Consider the following 16,537-nt stretch of genomic DNA (forward strand, 5'->3'; position numbering starts at 1 on the left):
AGCTGTCAAACACAGCAGAAGCAGCGATCATAACGTCGCTACATGTGCAGAGAGCAGGGAGCCGCGCTTAGCGCTGGCTCCTTGCTCTCCTAGGTACAGTACACATCGGGTTAATTAACCCGATGTGTGCTGCAGCTACATGTCACAGTGCAGAGAGCAGGGAGCCGCGCACACTGCTTAGCGCTGGCTCCTTGCTCTCCTTGCTACAGTATACATCGGGTTAATTACCCGATGTGTACTGCAGCCACATGTGCACAGAGCAGGAGCCGGCACTGGTAGCAAGGGCGGAGGCTGGTAACGAAGGTAAATATCGGGTAACCAGGGAAAGGCTTTCCCTTGGTTACCCGATGTTTACGCTGGTTACAGCTTACCGCAGCTGCCAGACGCCGGCTCCTGCTCCCTGCTCGCTTCATTTCGTCGCTCTCTCGCTGTCACACACAGCGATGTGTGCATCACAGCGGGAGAGTGACGACCAAAAAATGAAGCTGGACATTCAGCAACGACCGGCGACCTCACAGCAGGGGCCAGGTCGTTGCTGGATGTCACACACAGCGACAGCGACGGGACGTCGCTGCAACGTCACAGAAAATGGTGACGTAGCAGCGACGTCGTCGTTGTCGCTGTGTGTGACACCAGCTTTACCCGAGCATATTACACAGCCGAGTGCTAGCCTCTGTTTTATCTGATAGCACGCAGACCAGTGTATACTATGAGGGGCAGTGCATGCAAAATAGATCACGCACACCCATACAGGTCTGTAGGTGCGTGTGAAACATTGGATTGCACTCTGATGAAACCGTTTGTATGTGCATCCAAGTGATCCTGTGTATGGGGGAATGAAAAGTGAAAGCTGTCAGCAGAATGACAATACGTTTGTTCAGCCAACCACTATCCAGTGTGTACGTGGTCCTTTTACAGTCAGTCTTTTAGACATCATGCAAAGAACAAAAGGGTACGGTCTCGTTCACACTACTAAAGTGGGCTTTACACGCTACAACAAATCTAACGATGTGTCGGCGTGGTCACGTCGTAAGTGACGCACATCCGGCATCGTTAGTGGTGTTGTAGCATGTGACAGCTACGTGCGATTGAACGTAAAACCGTTCATCGCATACACGTCGTTAATTTCCTTAAAATTGCGCGTCGGGTTGTTCAAAGTTCCTGAGGCAGCACACATCGCAGTGTGTGACACCCCGGGAACGATGAACCGATCTTACCTGCGTCCCGCGGCTCCCGCCAGCAATGCGGAAGGAAGAAGGTGGGTGGGATGTTTACATCCCTTCATCTCCGCCCCTCCGCTTCTATTGGTCGGCTGCCGCGTGACGTCGCTGTGACGCCGAACGTCCCTCCCACTCCAGGAAGTGGATGTTCGCCACCCACATCAAGGTCGTATGGAAAGTAAATACGTGTGACGGCAAATAATCGTTTGTGCGACATGGTCAACAAATTGAACGTGCCGCACTTAACGATGGGGGCGGGTACAATCGCATACGATATCGTATGCGATTTTCTCATGCCGGCCCAGCCTGAAAAAAAAGTGGCAAATGGTCACTGCTCCATTGTTTAATACTTTTGCGAGTGCAATCCAATGTTTTATCGGATTGCACTCGTCCATATTAATTGCAAGTAAGAGCGAGGTTTAACAAACAGTATAGCACAGCTGAACTGTCTCATTACAAATACGTCTGTAACTGTAGCTCTCCTGTCACACTTCTGTCAGCTCTGCTATGGACCTGTGCCGGACAATAACTAAGGGCTCGTTCAGATACAAAAATCGATTTTCATTAGTGTTTTTAATCAGACGTTCAATAGAGTTTGATCAGCATGTTCGTTTTGCCCATCAGAGTTTGGGGCAGTTCTTCTTAGGCCGGTTTCATACATCCAGCTTTTCTCCACTTTGTCGGATCCGGCGCGCTCCCGTACAGTGTATACAGTACAATGGCCGTGCAACAAGCTCCGGTCACATGCTGTCATGTGACCGGAGCATGTGACCAGGAAGTTGCAGCGCGGCGATTGTAATGTATACACTGTACGGGAGCGCGCCGGATCCGACAAAGTGGAGAAAAGCCGGATGTGTGAAAGCAGCCTTAGATGGAAAAAAACTGATTGAAATTTCTCAAGCTTCTCTAATGAGATACGCACAGATGGCATACAAGTCCTGTCTGATTTTTTTGTTTTATTTTCATTGTCCCATAGACCTACATTGGCGAGTTTGATCCAAGACTCTAATGAAAATCAAACATGTCTCGGTAATTGTGTACGGACCACTTGATCTGTAAAAATACACGGAAATATGAGCAGCCTTAGGTGCAAGTTCTATTCTTGAAAACCACGGATAGAGCTTGTATGAGAAAAAAAATACTTTTGATTGAGCTTTAAAGGGGTAAAACGACACAACATATTTTCTAGCTATCTTACCCCCAACCACTTCTCTGTAGTATCGTATTTTATTTATTGTACAATTACCTACACATATCTAAATCGTAAAGGTGTTGTTTTTTTTTTTTACTGCTCTTCCTGTGACAATTCATTGAGAGGAGTCTCAAACGTGATGTCACAGGAAGCTGGGGCTGCACTCTCTGCAGCGTACATCACCCCTTCTGGAACAGGACGTCACCAGCGGGGGCAGTGCTGCAGTTACTTACTAGTTTCTTGCATCGCCCTCTGAAGATGTCCTAGGTGATGGGTGCTGGATGCTGTGGTTGAGGTTAGTGCAGCGCCGGCATCCTACGCCCCTCTCTGCCACTGCTTCCGTTGTTTGTGTAAAAAACATTGGTAGGGGGTGGTGCTAAATGCAATGAGTAACTCCAGCGCCGCCACACCACAGCCTCTATCACCAGCCTCTAAATGATATTTTATGAAGGGGCAGTGCTAGAAGTAGTGAGCGACATCATCGCTGCCCCCTGATTACGCTTTGTTTGAAATCAGTTCTAGAAGCTGTGGGGTGGTGCTGTTGTTATTCACTGCATCTAGCGCCACCCCCTGCCATCATCTTTCACATAAGCAATGGCAGCGGAGAGAGAATTAGCATGCTGCTGCGCCACTAACCTCAACCACATTGTCCATCACTCATCATCCAGGATACAGGACATCCTAAGAGAGCAGTAATGCATGAAACTAGTAAGTACAGCACTGCCTCCTGTTGACGTCCTGTTCTGGAAGGGGCGATGGAAGCTGTGAGGAGTGACTGCAGCTCCAGCCTCCTGTGACTTCACATTTGAGATTCCCCTCAAAAGAAACATCATAGGAACTGCAGTGAAAATAAACACTTTTAGGGCTCTTTTCCACCTGCGATTTTCATGTGCGAGTGCAATTCGATAAATCATCGGATTGCACTCGCACCAGTATTAATCAATGAGGTTGTTTCCTCTTGATTATTTTTCTTTGACATGAATCATGCTCTCTGTGCAATCGCAGCATGCTGTGTTTAGCAGCAAGTCTCAGCTCACGCACCCCCATACAAGCCTAATGGGAGCGTGTGAAAAATCGCACTGCACTCGCATGTTATGTGACTGCAGTGCAGTGCACGCAGAGACGGACAGCGTAGGAGATGGGGAGAAAGTGTTCCCTCCCTCTTCTTCGCACCTGTGATGCGCACAAGATCGCATCCCAGTCGCATGACCCTCTGCTGACCCCCGCAGTAGAGGGTCATTATCATATCGCTTCTGATGCTCTCGCATCGGAAGCTGTACGCAAGTGGAAAAGAGCCCTTAGAGATCATATAGGGAGAAGTGTAGGGATTTGCATAATAAAGATAGTTACAAAAAGAGTTAGGGGTTAAAGATAGTTACAAAATACATTTTGGGTGTTGGACCATCCCTTTAACACTGCTTCTGCTTTAATCTGACAAGCAGCCAGTATAGAGGGGTGGCATGTATTTGTAATGAAACAAAGCTTAGCTCTCTTGTACTGTGTTATTTATAATCAGGCACAGCTCTTCAATGCAAAAAGGAAAGCAGACTGTCAGTCATTACATGGCTCACACTGGTAATTCCTGCTTACATTTATTGATTTGAATAGGAGGCGGATGTGCAGTATCTAGCCGCGGCCACTATCAGAAGATAGAGCAACTTCGGAACTTAGCACTTATGGCCACCTGCTGTCACCACCAGCATCAAGTACAGGTGACCGGCGGGGGAGGTGTCAGACCCTGGCCGATCAGACATTGATGACCAATCCTAAGGCTAGGCCTTCAATGTAAAAATTGTGGACAAACCCTTTAACTGTAAGGCGGAATTACCAATGTGAGACATGTAATGACTGACGGTCTGCTTTACTGATCGCACTGCAGAGCTGTGCCTGATTACAAATAACACAGTACAGCAGAGCTAAGCTTTGTCGAGAAGAGGTGATCGGCAGGGGTGTCAGGTGTCGGACCCTGGTCGGTCATCTGTGTAAAAGTAGTAGACAACCTATTTAAAATAAGTTCTGGAGGTAGATTCTCTGGGAGCTCTTAAATCAGTTTGTCCAGCCCAGAGATCTGAACAACTCCGAACATGGATTTCTCTGGAATAAGACATCGGATCACAGCTGTCAAGGTAACAATTTATTTCACTTTCTATGACCTACATGTCCATATAGATGATTTAGGATGGTTGATCTGCTGACCGTTTCACTTTTCAGTTTACCTGATTGAAATAAATCTACCAGAAATGACTGTTGATCATATGAAACCTGTTAAGGGTACGTGCACACGATCAGGACTCGCTGCATCCTGGACGCGGCGGGTCCTGACCTGCAGGGCCGTAAGACTCCTCCGCAGAAAACCGCAGCTGCTTGTACACATGATCAGGGTTCAGTGCGCTGCGGTCTCTCGCTTGTCCTCTCCCATTGGAGGACACTTGCAACTCCACAGCAAACAACGGACATGCTGCTGCTTGGAAAGTTGTTTTTTTTTTTTTTGCTTAATTTTTATTTTCTATGTTGGATTAGTTTGCTTCCGTTCATTGTTACTGTGTTTTTAATTATTAATTTTTTAGATATCAGGAATTGTTGATACGTGGACAGCACCGTGGTCACGTGGTTAGAACTGTTGGTTTGCAGCGCTGGCGAGATGAGTGGACCCGGGGAAGTTTGGTTCGGCCGGTTTAGCCAGACTTGATAAAGTTTGGTTTGGGACCTGAACACCAATGGAAGTGACCCCACTTGCAGCCAGCCATAACCAGAACTCTTCCGAGGGAGGGTGGGGGTTTCCTTTTTTTTATTCTTATCTCGCACTACATCCGATCGCGCTGTTGTTACCCCCGGTGTGAGCCGTTGAAATACTGCAAGCGTCTCGCACTGGGCTCAGAGCATAACAATGCTCGCGCAAATGGTTTCCATATGCAGAGTGCCTGACCACACACTTTTTTTTCTTTTTTTTCTTTTCTTTTGCAAGATCTGTCTTCGGTACAAACACCGAACCCCGGGTTCGCTCATCTCTAGTCGTGGGTTCAAATCCCACCTAGGACAACAGCTGCAAGGAGTTTGTATGTTGTCCCCTTGTTTGCTGGGTTTCCTCCAGGTTCTCCGGTTTCCTCCCACACTCCAAAGACATACAGATAGGGACTCTAGATTGTGAGCCCCAATGGGGACAGTGATAATGATGTCTGTAAAGCACTGTGGAACTAATGGCGCTATATAAGTGAGTGAAATAAATAAATAATACTTGTGGAAGAAAAGGCAATGCATGTTGTGTCCGTTGTCATATCGGAATATGTAATTAAGAGTGTCCAAAACCAAGCTGCCATGGCAACAGAAAAATATGTCTATGGCTTCTTTTCATCATCCCTGTATGCATTCTGTAGTCGTTGGTTACACCTGCTAATTAATTAATGGAATCAGTTGGTCACTGACAGCATTGCCTTCTCTTCTGCCGCAAAAGTGGTCACAGATCCCTCCTGCCTGGCATAGGGAAAACGCTATTGAAATATATCTTTTCTTTTCATGTATAGTAGAAAGCTACAGGTAAACGCTTCTTCCCTTTAGCTTCCTACCAACAGTGGGCCCAGGGGAAGATTGTATTGGTGGTAAGAGGCTAAAGGGTGCTTTACACGCTGCGATATCGCTAGCCATCTCATTAGCGATGTGACACGCCAGATCACAGATAAGACTTGCCGAGATCGCACATAGGTCATTATTGTAGCGCCTGTCGCTTGTGCGATCTCTGCAAATTGTATGTGCGATCTGGCGTGTTACATCGCTAACGAGATCGCTAGCGATGTCGCAGCGTGTAAAGCACCCTTAAGAGTGGATGAACCTACTGTGACAGCGCTACAGGTGCACATTAAAGGAAATTTGTCAGCAGATTTTTCACACCTCCAACCTTGAGCAGTATAATGTAGGGGCAGAGACCCTGACTCCAGTGATGTATCACTTACTAAGCTGCTTGCTGTAATTTAAAAAAATCCCAGCATGTTCTATCTGTTGCGGATCTACTAGTTATCATCTGAGTATTGAGCCCTGTATAACCCTATCCACACTACTGATTGGTAGCTTTCTGGCCATGTACACTGTACACAGAAAGCTGTCAATCAGTGGTGGGGGTGGGGTTATACAGGGCTTATGAATATACTTGACTACATTGCAGCAGGTTTATTAGTCCTCTAATGATTCAGTGATTTTAGCAAAAATTGTACATTGTGAAGAAAATTAAAAAATGTGTTCGTATATGAGAGAAATGTATTCCCGTCATAGTTGCTTATTCGTCTATTTTTTGGGGTTTTCCTACCATCCCATTACCACTACTGTGCCTTGCTGGAAGAACAAACAAGTATCGGTAAATTAGTTTCCTGGCATTTTTGAAGAGTTGTAAAGTGATCTGTGATGTCGTAAATGCTTTTACAAGTGTACTTGGAGCGTCCTAACCATGCCAGGAAGCAGCAGCATTGTGCCCCGCATTTGGATCTTGATGCGGAGCATGAGAAAATCTTTCAAAAACTACTTGGAGACATCTGAAACGCCTTTTCAAATCCATTACTTCAGCATTTAGTGTTTAGTTGTGATAAAAACATGGCACACCATCGTACATAGGGGGCATAGGCTGGGAGAGGGAAGGCGGTGGTGGTTGAGTGTGGGGTTTGCGTGACGTAAGAATCTCACGTGAGCTCCAGGAATACGAGCACCTTCACCACTGGAATCGCTGCGGAACGGGAGGAGAATATAAGCTTTTTGTTTCTTTTACTGAGACCAAACATGAGGAATGAGAAGGGGTTGACCATGTAGTGGGCAAGCCTTTTAAAGGGAATCTGGTAGCTGAGTTTTGCTACCTCATCTGAGAGCAGCATGATGTACACTCTGAATCAAACAATGTATCACTTAGTTTACTGGCTGCAGCCGTTCTGATATAATCAGAGGTTTTAGATTAAAGCTGGGTTCACACATAGCGACAGCGACAACGACGTCGCTGTTACGTCACCATTTTCTGTGACGCAACAGCGACCTTGTAAGTCGCTGTTATGATCGCTGCTTAGCTGTCAAACACAGCGACGCAGCAGCGATCATAACGACACGCGTCGCTGTGCTACATGTGCAGAGAGCAGGGAGCCGCGCACACTGCTTAGCGCTGGCTCCCTGCTCTCCTAGCTACAGTACACATCGGGTTAATTACCCGATGTGTACTGCAGCTACATGTGCAGAGAGCAGGGAGCTGGCAGTGAGAGCGGCGGAGGCTGGTAACGAAGGTAAATATCGGGTAACCAGGGAAAGGTCTTCCCTTGGTTACCCGATGTTTACCGTGGTTACAACTTACCACAGCTGCCAGATGCTGGCTCCTGCTCCCTGCTCGCTTCATTTCGTCGCTCTCTCGCTGTCACACACAGCGATCTGTGCATCACAGCAGGAGAGCGACGACCAAAAAATGAAGCTGGACATTCAGCAACGACCGGCGACCTCACAGCAGGGGCCAGCTCGTTGCTGGATGGCACACACGGCGACGGGACGTCGCTGCAGCGTCACAGAAAATGGTGACGTAGCAGCGACGTCGTTGTTGTCGTCGCTGTGTGTGACACCACCCTTAGAGCGGAGAGAGCTGCCCTGCCCAAATCAAGCTCTCTCAATAGAGATTGTACATAGACAGAGAGGTCAATCACAGGAGGAGATGTGTTGGACAACATGGCACAAGCCAGCTAGTCACAGCAATGAGATTTACTAGGGATCCTCGAATACCTTAAATATTCGGCTTCGCGAATATCCGACGAATAGGTTGCCGCTATGCGAATATTCGATGCGCAATGTAAGTCTATGGGAAGCCTGAATAGTTCCGAATAGTTGTTATTCGGGTTTCTCATAGATTGTGCATCGAATATTCGCAAATAGTTGAATAGTAGCGACCTAATCGGCAAATATTCGCGAAGCCGAATATTTGAGGTATTCAATCATCCCTAATAATTACCAAGTGATAAAGCCTTTAGTTTAAGTAAACAGCACGGAGTCTGATAAAGTCCTAGCTGATTTTTGGTTTTCAACCCCTACAGCTTGCTGTTCTCAGAATACCTAGCAAAAACCTGCTGACAGATCGCCATTAAAGCTATCAGCAGAGCTCCATTCTTTTGATAGAAGTCATACCCATCACAGTTACATATTGGCATATTATTATTTTAATGTATTAGGAATGTGCAGCTGAATGTCAGCAATAAGTTTTGTTTCCAATAGCAACCAATAACAGTTGAAGTTTAACTTCTAAGATCAGGGAAAAAAGGGGTTTTTTTAGACTGTTTTAGAAATTATCCCTGTGTATGAACCGAGCCCAACATGTCCAAACTTCCTAAGGCTATGTGCGCACTAGAAAAGTGATTTTTCTCAAGAAAATTTCTTGAGAAACTTCTGGGAGTTGAAGATTACCGCACCTGCGTTAAAAAACCGCACCAAATACGCATGCGTTTTTGCCGCGGTTTTACAGCGGTTTTGCCACGGATTTTCCGCAGGTTGGTCCCTGCGTTTTTTTTATGCTGTAATTACTGCAATAAATAATATAGATAATAGATAATGGATAGAGGGAAAGATGGATAGATGAATAGATAGATAGATAGATAGATGAGAAAGACCTATATAATGTCCAACCCCCCTGCATATTCTAACCTGGCACCCTTTAGTGACTTTCATGTGGCACTAAAGGGTGCTTAGCCTTGTATTTAGCCAAAAAATAAATAATTTAAAAAAAAAACACGTGAGGTCCCCCCATCTTTTGTAGCCAGCTAGGGTAAAGCAGACAGCTACAGCCTGCAGACCACCGCTGGCAGCTTCACCTTGGCTGGTAATCCAAAACTGAGGGCACCCCACGCTGTTATTTTACATTAAATAAATAATTTAAAACAAAAAAACGTGGGGTACGCCCCAAATTGGATCACCAGCCAAGGTAAAGCGGACAGCTGTGGTCTGGTATTCTCAGACTAGGGAGGTACACTGTTATTGGACACTCCCCAGCCTAAAAATAGCAGGCTACAGCTGCCCCAGATATGGCGCATCCATTAGACGTGCCAATCCTGGCGCTTCGCCCCCAACTCATCCCGTTGCCCTGGTGCGTTGGCAAACGAGGTAATATATGGGGTTGATGCCAGATGTGTAATGTCACCTGGCATCAAGCCCTGGGGTTTGTGATGTCACGCGTCTATCAGATACCCGACATCACCAACCCAGTCAGTAAGAAATAAAAAATAGACAACAAAAAAAGTTTTATTTAAAAAAACACTCCCCACAGAGCCTCTTTCACCAATTTATTGAAAAGAACAATCAATTCCACGTCCGGCGTAATCCAATAAGAGGGGTGCGTCCCACGGCGATCCATACCATAGTCACTGTCCCAGTCAATGAAGAACAGAATGTTCCCCATTGGCTGGGAGAGTAATGCAGTGACCTGAGCTAACATCAATAGCCCAGGTCACTGCAAGGGATGATGAGCGCTGCTGTTAGGAGGATAGATGAGATCATTACCTGCTGTGATGATCTCCTGCAGTCCTGCCATCAGCGCTGTCACTGCCTTCTATGCCCGCCGCGTAGTCAGCAGTATCGCGAGAGCCCGTGACGTCACCGCTAGTGATAGTCTCGGGCCGCTCGCGAGACGGGCATATACAGCAGTGACGTCAGGAGACAGGAGATCGTCACAGCAGGTAATGATCTCATCTCACCTCCTGACAGCAGTGCTCTTCATCCCCGCGGCTGCACGCACTGCTGAGTGTCAGTGTCTGCCTGCGCTGCAGGGTGACAAGCTGCTGACACTGCGGGCAGACACTGACACTGCAGGGCTGGCAACGGCGGGGCCAGAGCGGGACACAGACTGCACGGGCACCCACCGGACGTCACACGGAAGTGCTTCTGTGTGGCGTCCAGGGAGTGTGACGTCTGTGTTTACTTTGCTCCGCTTCCTCTTCTGTCATAATGACATCACTTCCTGCAAAACCGCAGGGAGCGATGAGCATTACCGCAGGTAAATCGCGGCTATACCGGGGGTATACCGCACATCATTTGCTACCTGCGGTATACCCCCGGAATTTCGCGATTACATTACAGTGAATGGAGTGAAATTCCGGGGGTATACCGCACATCATTTGCTACCTGCGGTATACCCCCGGAATTTCGCGATTACATTACAGTGAATGGAGTGAAATTCCGGGGGTATTCTGCAGGTAACTGCGGAAAATAATGGACATGCTCATTTTCTCAAGAAAGTTTCTTGAGAAAAATCCGCAGCGTGCGCACAGCTATTTTTTGTTCCCATAGGTTTTGCTGGGAAATGTCTGCAGAAAGATTTCAAACCTTTCTCAAGAAATTTCCGCAGCAAATCCGCGGGTAAATCCGCGGGTAAAACGGCCTAGTGCGCACAGGGCCTTAAAGTGGAGTAGAGAAAAAAAAGAGATTGAAAATTGTTTTTAGTTTTTCTATCCTAACCATTGTGAGACACACTTATTTGGCACACATCAAGATTAAAGAGTAACTACTTTTTCAGTATTTTTAATTTCTTTTTAAATAACTCAAAAGTAAAAAAAATAGATTTGATACTTTGTAATATATCTTATTATCTAAAAATGCCTCATAGCCCACTCATAAGACTGCAAGGAGTCAGGAGCTCTTTATTTTCTCTTTATTTTCTCCTTACCATCTATTATTTTCTGTTGTCTCATCCTTTCCTTGACTTCTTGCTGGTCGGTCTTCCATTGACTCAGCCACCTGCATGTCATCACTCCAAAATACTCACTTTCCTATGCCTGAACTTATATGACTTACCTCCACGGGTATACAACACTTTTATCCTGGGTTGTACTTGTTCCACTTGATACATGATATCTCTACCTTGTTATGATATCCTTGTCGACTGATTGTAACGATGTTGGACACTACATTGTATTTGATATTGATTATTATGTTTGATATTGATACTGTTTTTACTACTATCAGATAATAAGTCCATGCTGACGAAGGCTTATGGCCGAAACGTCTATTGTTTTTGGACCAAGCGTATACACGTAATGAATGCTGAACAACCTGATCAATAAAAAGGAAATTGCATACTGATCATCGTATAATTGTTTTCTTGGGAGTTGTAGTGTGCCGGGGTTATCTTTTTTTCGATAAGCTTTTTTTTGCCTTTGAGCACCTATCTTTCAGTGACGCAGAGCTTCTCCTCTATAGTTGCTCACAAAGCGGTGACCTATCATTCAAACACCTGAGGCAGGCGGAGGGCCGGGACCGGAGCAGATGATCCAGTGTACACTCAGGCCCCTGTGCACCTGAATGTCACTAGAAGAAAGCCTCAAATGAGGATTAAAGAAGAAACACAAAGCGGATTTCTTCACTAAAGGTTTCGATTTAATCTGTGTAGCAGCACAATTACGGCCATGCCTTTACTTTTAACTTGTAAAATCGTGCTGACAGGTTTTCTTTAAAACTGATGTTGTACAAGCCAGTCTTTAATGATGGGTTGTGGTGGTGTAAGAGGCACCTGATGCACTCCACTTAATGAATTAGGTGAATCTTTCAAGTAGCCTCAGCAGAAATCTTACTCCAGCCAATGACTGGAGTAATGATGAGCACACTGGATCAGTGTTAGCAGTGTTTTGGGCACAACGTGTTTTCGCTGAGTTGTACAGTACAAACATAGTGGGTGGGATTTATAGAAAGCCCATGCCCACTCTGCTTCTTTTAGATGCTCCATAAACTGACATGGTGTGGCTTTCTGAACTGCAGCACATCAGTTTATTCATGCGGAGACGCTAGTGCTTTGAGTAGGAGAACACAGCGGAATTTACGCTGTGTCAGTGACCCTGATCGTGTGCATGGACAGTACGTTCTCCCGCACAGGATGCTAGCATCTCCGGGATCCGGGAAAGAGAAAAATGCTGCTTCCAGAATGCTGTCACCCCTGATCGTGTACACTTGCCCCAAGACTTCTGGCATAAGGTACTCCGCTGCTGAACATGAAATAGACAGGCGTACATTGCAATGCTCATGTTTCGCCCATGCTCTTCTCACTTTGGCGGAGCTTGCCTGGCTTGGTGTGAAAAAGCCAAAAGTCCCCAAATTTTTGCACAACTTTGCATTGCACAAAAACATGCTCCTGATAAGACAGCTGGTGTTCAGGGGAATCTCCTCCTGGACCTCAATCAGTCAGATCTTGAACAGTCTGTGGTGCTTTTTGGCAACGTTGGATGCACCGATACATAATGTCACAGAGGTTTTCCGTTGGCGTCAGGTCTGGTGAACATGTGGTCTAGTCAGTAGCATTATTGCTTTCGTCCTACTACATAAAGCTAGGGTCTCACAATGGCTCTGAAGATTTATCCTGGTTCCTAATGGAGATTTGTGCAAACCTCCAAGGACCATGCCTCCCCAGACCATCACTGACCCTTCGCCAAACCCATCATGTCAGGTAATGTTAAAGAAAGCATGCATTTCACAACTGTAACGTGTGCTCAGTGTGAACTTGCTCACTTTTGTGAAGCAAATAGATAATTTGGTTGGAAACATTCCCACTAGTAGCTAGTGACCGGTAATTTTGTAGGATTCTAGAAGTGCCCTCCTGTTCTTATTTTCACAGAAGAGTTGATAACTGTCTTGCCTTCGTATTGATGCCCTTCTACAGTCCTGTCTGGCATTTCTTGTGTGAGTGTCCTGGTATCTGTTCAGACCTGGAAGAGATGGACTACCTGTGTAACTTGAGTGGGCTGAAAGTACCACCTCATGCTACCAATAGTGACAAGAATGCTAGCAAAAAATAAAAGTAAAGTGAAATTTGTCTGCATGGATAAGTACAGCGTAAGGCTGGAGTCACATTAGCATATGGCATCAGATGTGAGAGCATTGGATATGATCTGCTAATGACCCTCGGCTCCCGCTCTGCTAAGAGTGTTAGCTGAGTGTCATGCGACTGTGATCCGATCCTACGATTGGATCACAGCTGCGGGGGAGAGGGAGGGATGGGGAGAGGGAGGGATTAATCCCCTATCTCCTCCATTGTCAGCCTGTGCGTATATCACATTTCACTTGGCATCCGATTGCAGTCTGATGTTTAACGCTCACCCATAGAATTATATGGGTGCGAGCGATGAGAGACTTGCAGACAATCGCAGCATACTGCAATTTCTTTTCTTTCCTGCAGCATTGTCTTACATGGGGCCGAGTGCAAAGTCAGATTTTCTCACTGCACTCGTGCAAGTTATACACCAGTGACTCTACTCTTCAGTTTGCACCACCAGCAAAACTATTCCCTTTTTGGCGAAGGTCTCTCTGCTGCCTCTCCAGTACACCTGTAGTCACTTTAATCTGCACCAGAGTAGGTGAACATGATTAACAATGGCTTATGAATCCGAGATGTACTGATCATACACTGCAATGTTCACACATCGAGTATTTGGTTAGCTTTTTAAGTCTGTATTTGTAAGCCAAAACGAGGTGTGGCACAGTCAGAGGAAAAGTATAATGGAAACATGAGCACCACTTCTGTATTTATCACCCACTTCTGGTTTTGGTTAACAAATACTGAGGTAAAAAACTCACCACACACTCAATGTTTCCACATGGCTTATGGCCTAGGACTCGAGGCGAGTAAAACGTAGTAAGTGGAATGCGATAAAAAAATCGAATTCCGCTTGGGCCAATGTTACTCTATGGGGTCACTCCCACCTGAGATTTTTTTTCTCAGCCTTTATCGGACTGAGAAAACAATTGTAGAATACTGCAGGTGGAATCCGATTAGTTTTCACTCGCACCCATACAGGTCTCTGGGTGCGAGAGAAACATTGCAGTGCACTCGCATTACACCGAAGTGCAGTGCGATATACGCATCAGCTGATAATAGAGGAGATGGAGATTAGTCCCTCCCTCTCTTCTAAAACTGTGCTCCGATTGCAGTTTTGCTTCACAGTGGCATGACACTCGGAGGACGCTTGCAGCAGAGTGGGAGCTGGGAGTCATTAACAGAACGCATTGGGTGCTAAATGCCCATGTGTCCTTCGCCTAAGGCTGGGGCCACACGGGGACTACTGCGATCCACTTGCATGACACTCGGCTCGTGCTGGCAGTACAGCAGAGCCGAGTGTCATGCGTGTGTCCTTGCAACTGAGGTCCGTTCGTGCGAGCAGACCTCAGCTGCGGGGGGCGGGCCGGCTCTCAGGAGGGGAGGGGAGGGTTCTCTTCCTCTCTCCTGCGTAGCCGGGTATTGCCATTCTCGCACTGCACTAGCTGTACACCGCTGTACCGTGAGTGCAGTGTGATTTTTCTCTCGCCCCATTCACTTGAATGGGTGCGAGAGAAAGAGTCTCGCATTACACCTGCAGCATGCTGCGATTGTTTTCTCGGTCCGATTAGGGCTGAGAAAATAATCGCTCATGTGTGCTGACACACAGGCTAGAATTGGTCCGAGGGGAATGCGATGTTTTATCGCACTCCACTCGCACTGTTTTTCTCGCCGTGTGGCTTAGGCCTAAGGGTACGTCTCAGTGGTATGGCCTAAACTCCATCCACTGACGTGGCTACCGTAATTGCTGCACGATTTTGATTCACAATCAGATTTCGGTTTCATCTGCACTTTCACCTAGCCACCTCATCTTTTTTGCAAAAGACATAACAAGAAGCAGACAGGAAAATGTAGGGCATATTGGCATAGGGGCAGCTGTGGACTAATAGAGAGACCTAATAGGGCCTAGCAGGTTTGTTTCCTGCTCTGCTGGCGACATAAGTCACTGAAGCATGGACTATGCAATGACCTTCATGACCACCAGATGGATGAGACTGTTTCTTCTGTATCTCCGTATTTACACCAATAGATTTCTATATAACTGTTTTGGGTTGGGAAATGTAAATGTAAAGGTATGGTTACATTCAGCATCCTAGAGCCAGTATAACACTGGCTTTACTTTATATTATGAAAATCCTGATGGGTAGTTCCCTTTAAAATCCATTACTGTAGACATTACATTTTTCTCTGCCTTTTGATACAACTTCAGATAGACTTTTTATAATATGTGATTTATTGTTTGAATTGCAGCCACACATATATTTTATATAATGTTCATTAAAACTTGTGTTTTAAAAGTCACTCACAAATTGCTAATACCCTGATATATGTTGTGAGCAGGCCTTGAATTTATTTGGACGTGGAATTGGCGTTCTCTCCTTTCCCGTCATTCTATGCTTTTGACCTTACAGCTGTATCTCCTATAAGAGGGATGTGCTTGGTTTGAAAAGTCGTTTTGTGCTTACAGATTTCGTTAAGGCTCTTGTTGGGAAAAAAAAAAACATGCTTGGTCCTTCAGTGGAAGGATGATTTGCACAAACCATAGACTTGTATGGATGCACCCTGTGCGATATAGGCTGCCAGTCACACCATGCAGCGTTTTTTGTTTTTTTTCTCATGCTAAATCAGTATAAGAAAAAAAATGCTGGTCTTCACTCCTCCATAGTATAGCATTAAGGTACCGTCACACATAACGAGATCGCTAGCGAGATCGCAGCTGAGTCACGGTTTCTGTGACGCGCAGTAGCGATCACGTTAGCGATCTTGTAATGTGTGACATCTACCAGCGATCAGGCCCCTGCTGTGAGATCTCTAGTCGTTGCAGAATGGTCCAGGCCATTTTCTTCAAAGGCGATGTCCTGCTGGGCAGGACACATCGCTGTGTTTGACACTGTGTGACAGGGTCACAGTGACTGCTGAGATCGTTATACAGGTCGCTACTGCAACCTGTATTGTTCCTGCATCGCTGGTAAGGTCTGACTGTTTGACATCTCACCTGCGACCTCCCAGCGACTTACCAGCGATCCCTATCAGGTCGCACCGTTTTCGGGATCGCTGGTAAGTCGTTGTGTGTGACTGGGCCTTAAGGCTATGTGCGCACGTTGCGTACAGTCACTGCAGAAATTTCTGCAGCGATCTGAAGAGCACATGTGCGCTTTAAATCGCTGCAGAAATGTCCGTAGCGACAGCAGATTCCATGCGCTCTGCATGCAGCTCCTGCCATAGACAGAGCAGGAGCTGCCGGCAAAGCGCAGGAAAGAAGTGACATGTCACTTCTTTTTACGCAGCGCTTCGGCTGTAGCCGAAGCGCTGCGCTCTTAAACGCCACGT

The sequence above is a fragment of the Anomaloglossus baeobatrachus genome, chromosome 4, assembly GCF_048569485.1.
Source record: "Anomaloglossus baeobatrachus isolate aAnoBae1 chromosome 4, aAnoBae1.hap1, whole genome shotgun sequence".
Lineage (NCBI taxonomy): Eukaryota > Metazoa > Chordata > Amphibia > Anura > Aromobatidae > Anomaloglossus > Anomaloglossus baeobatrachus.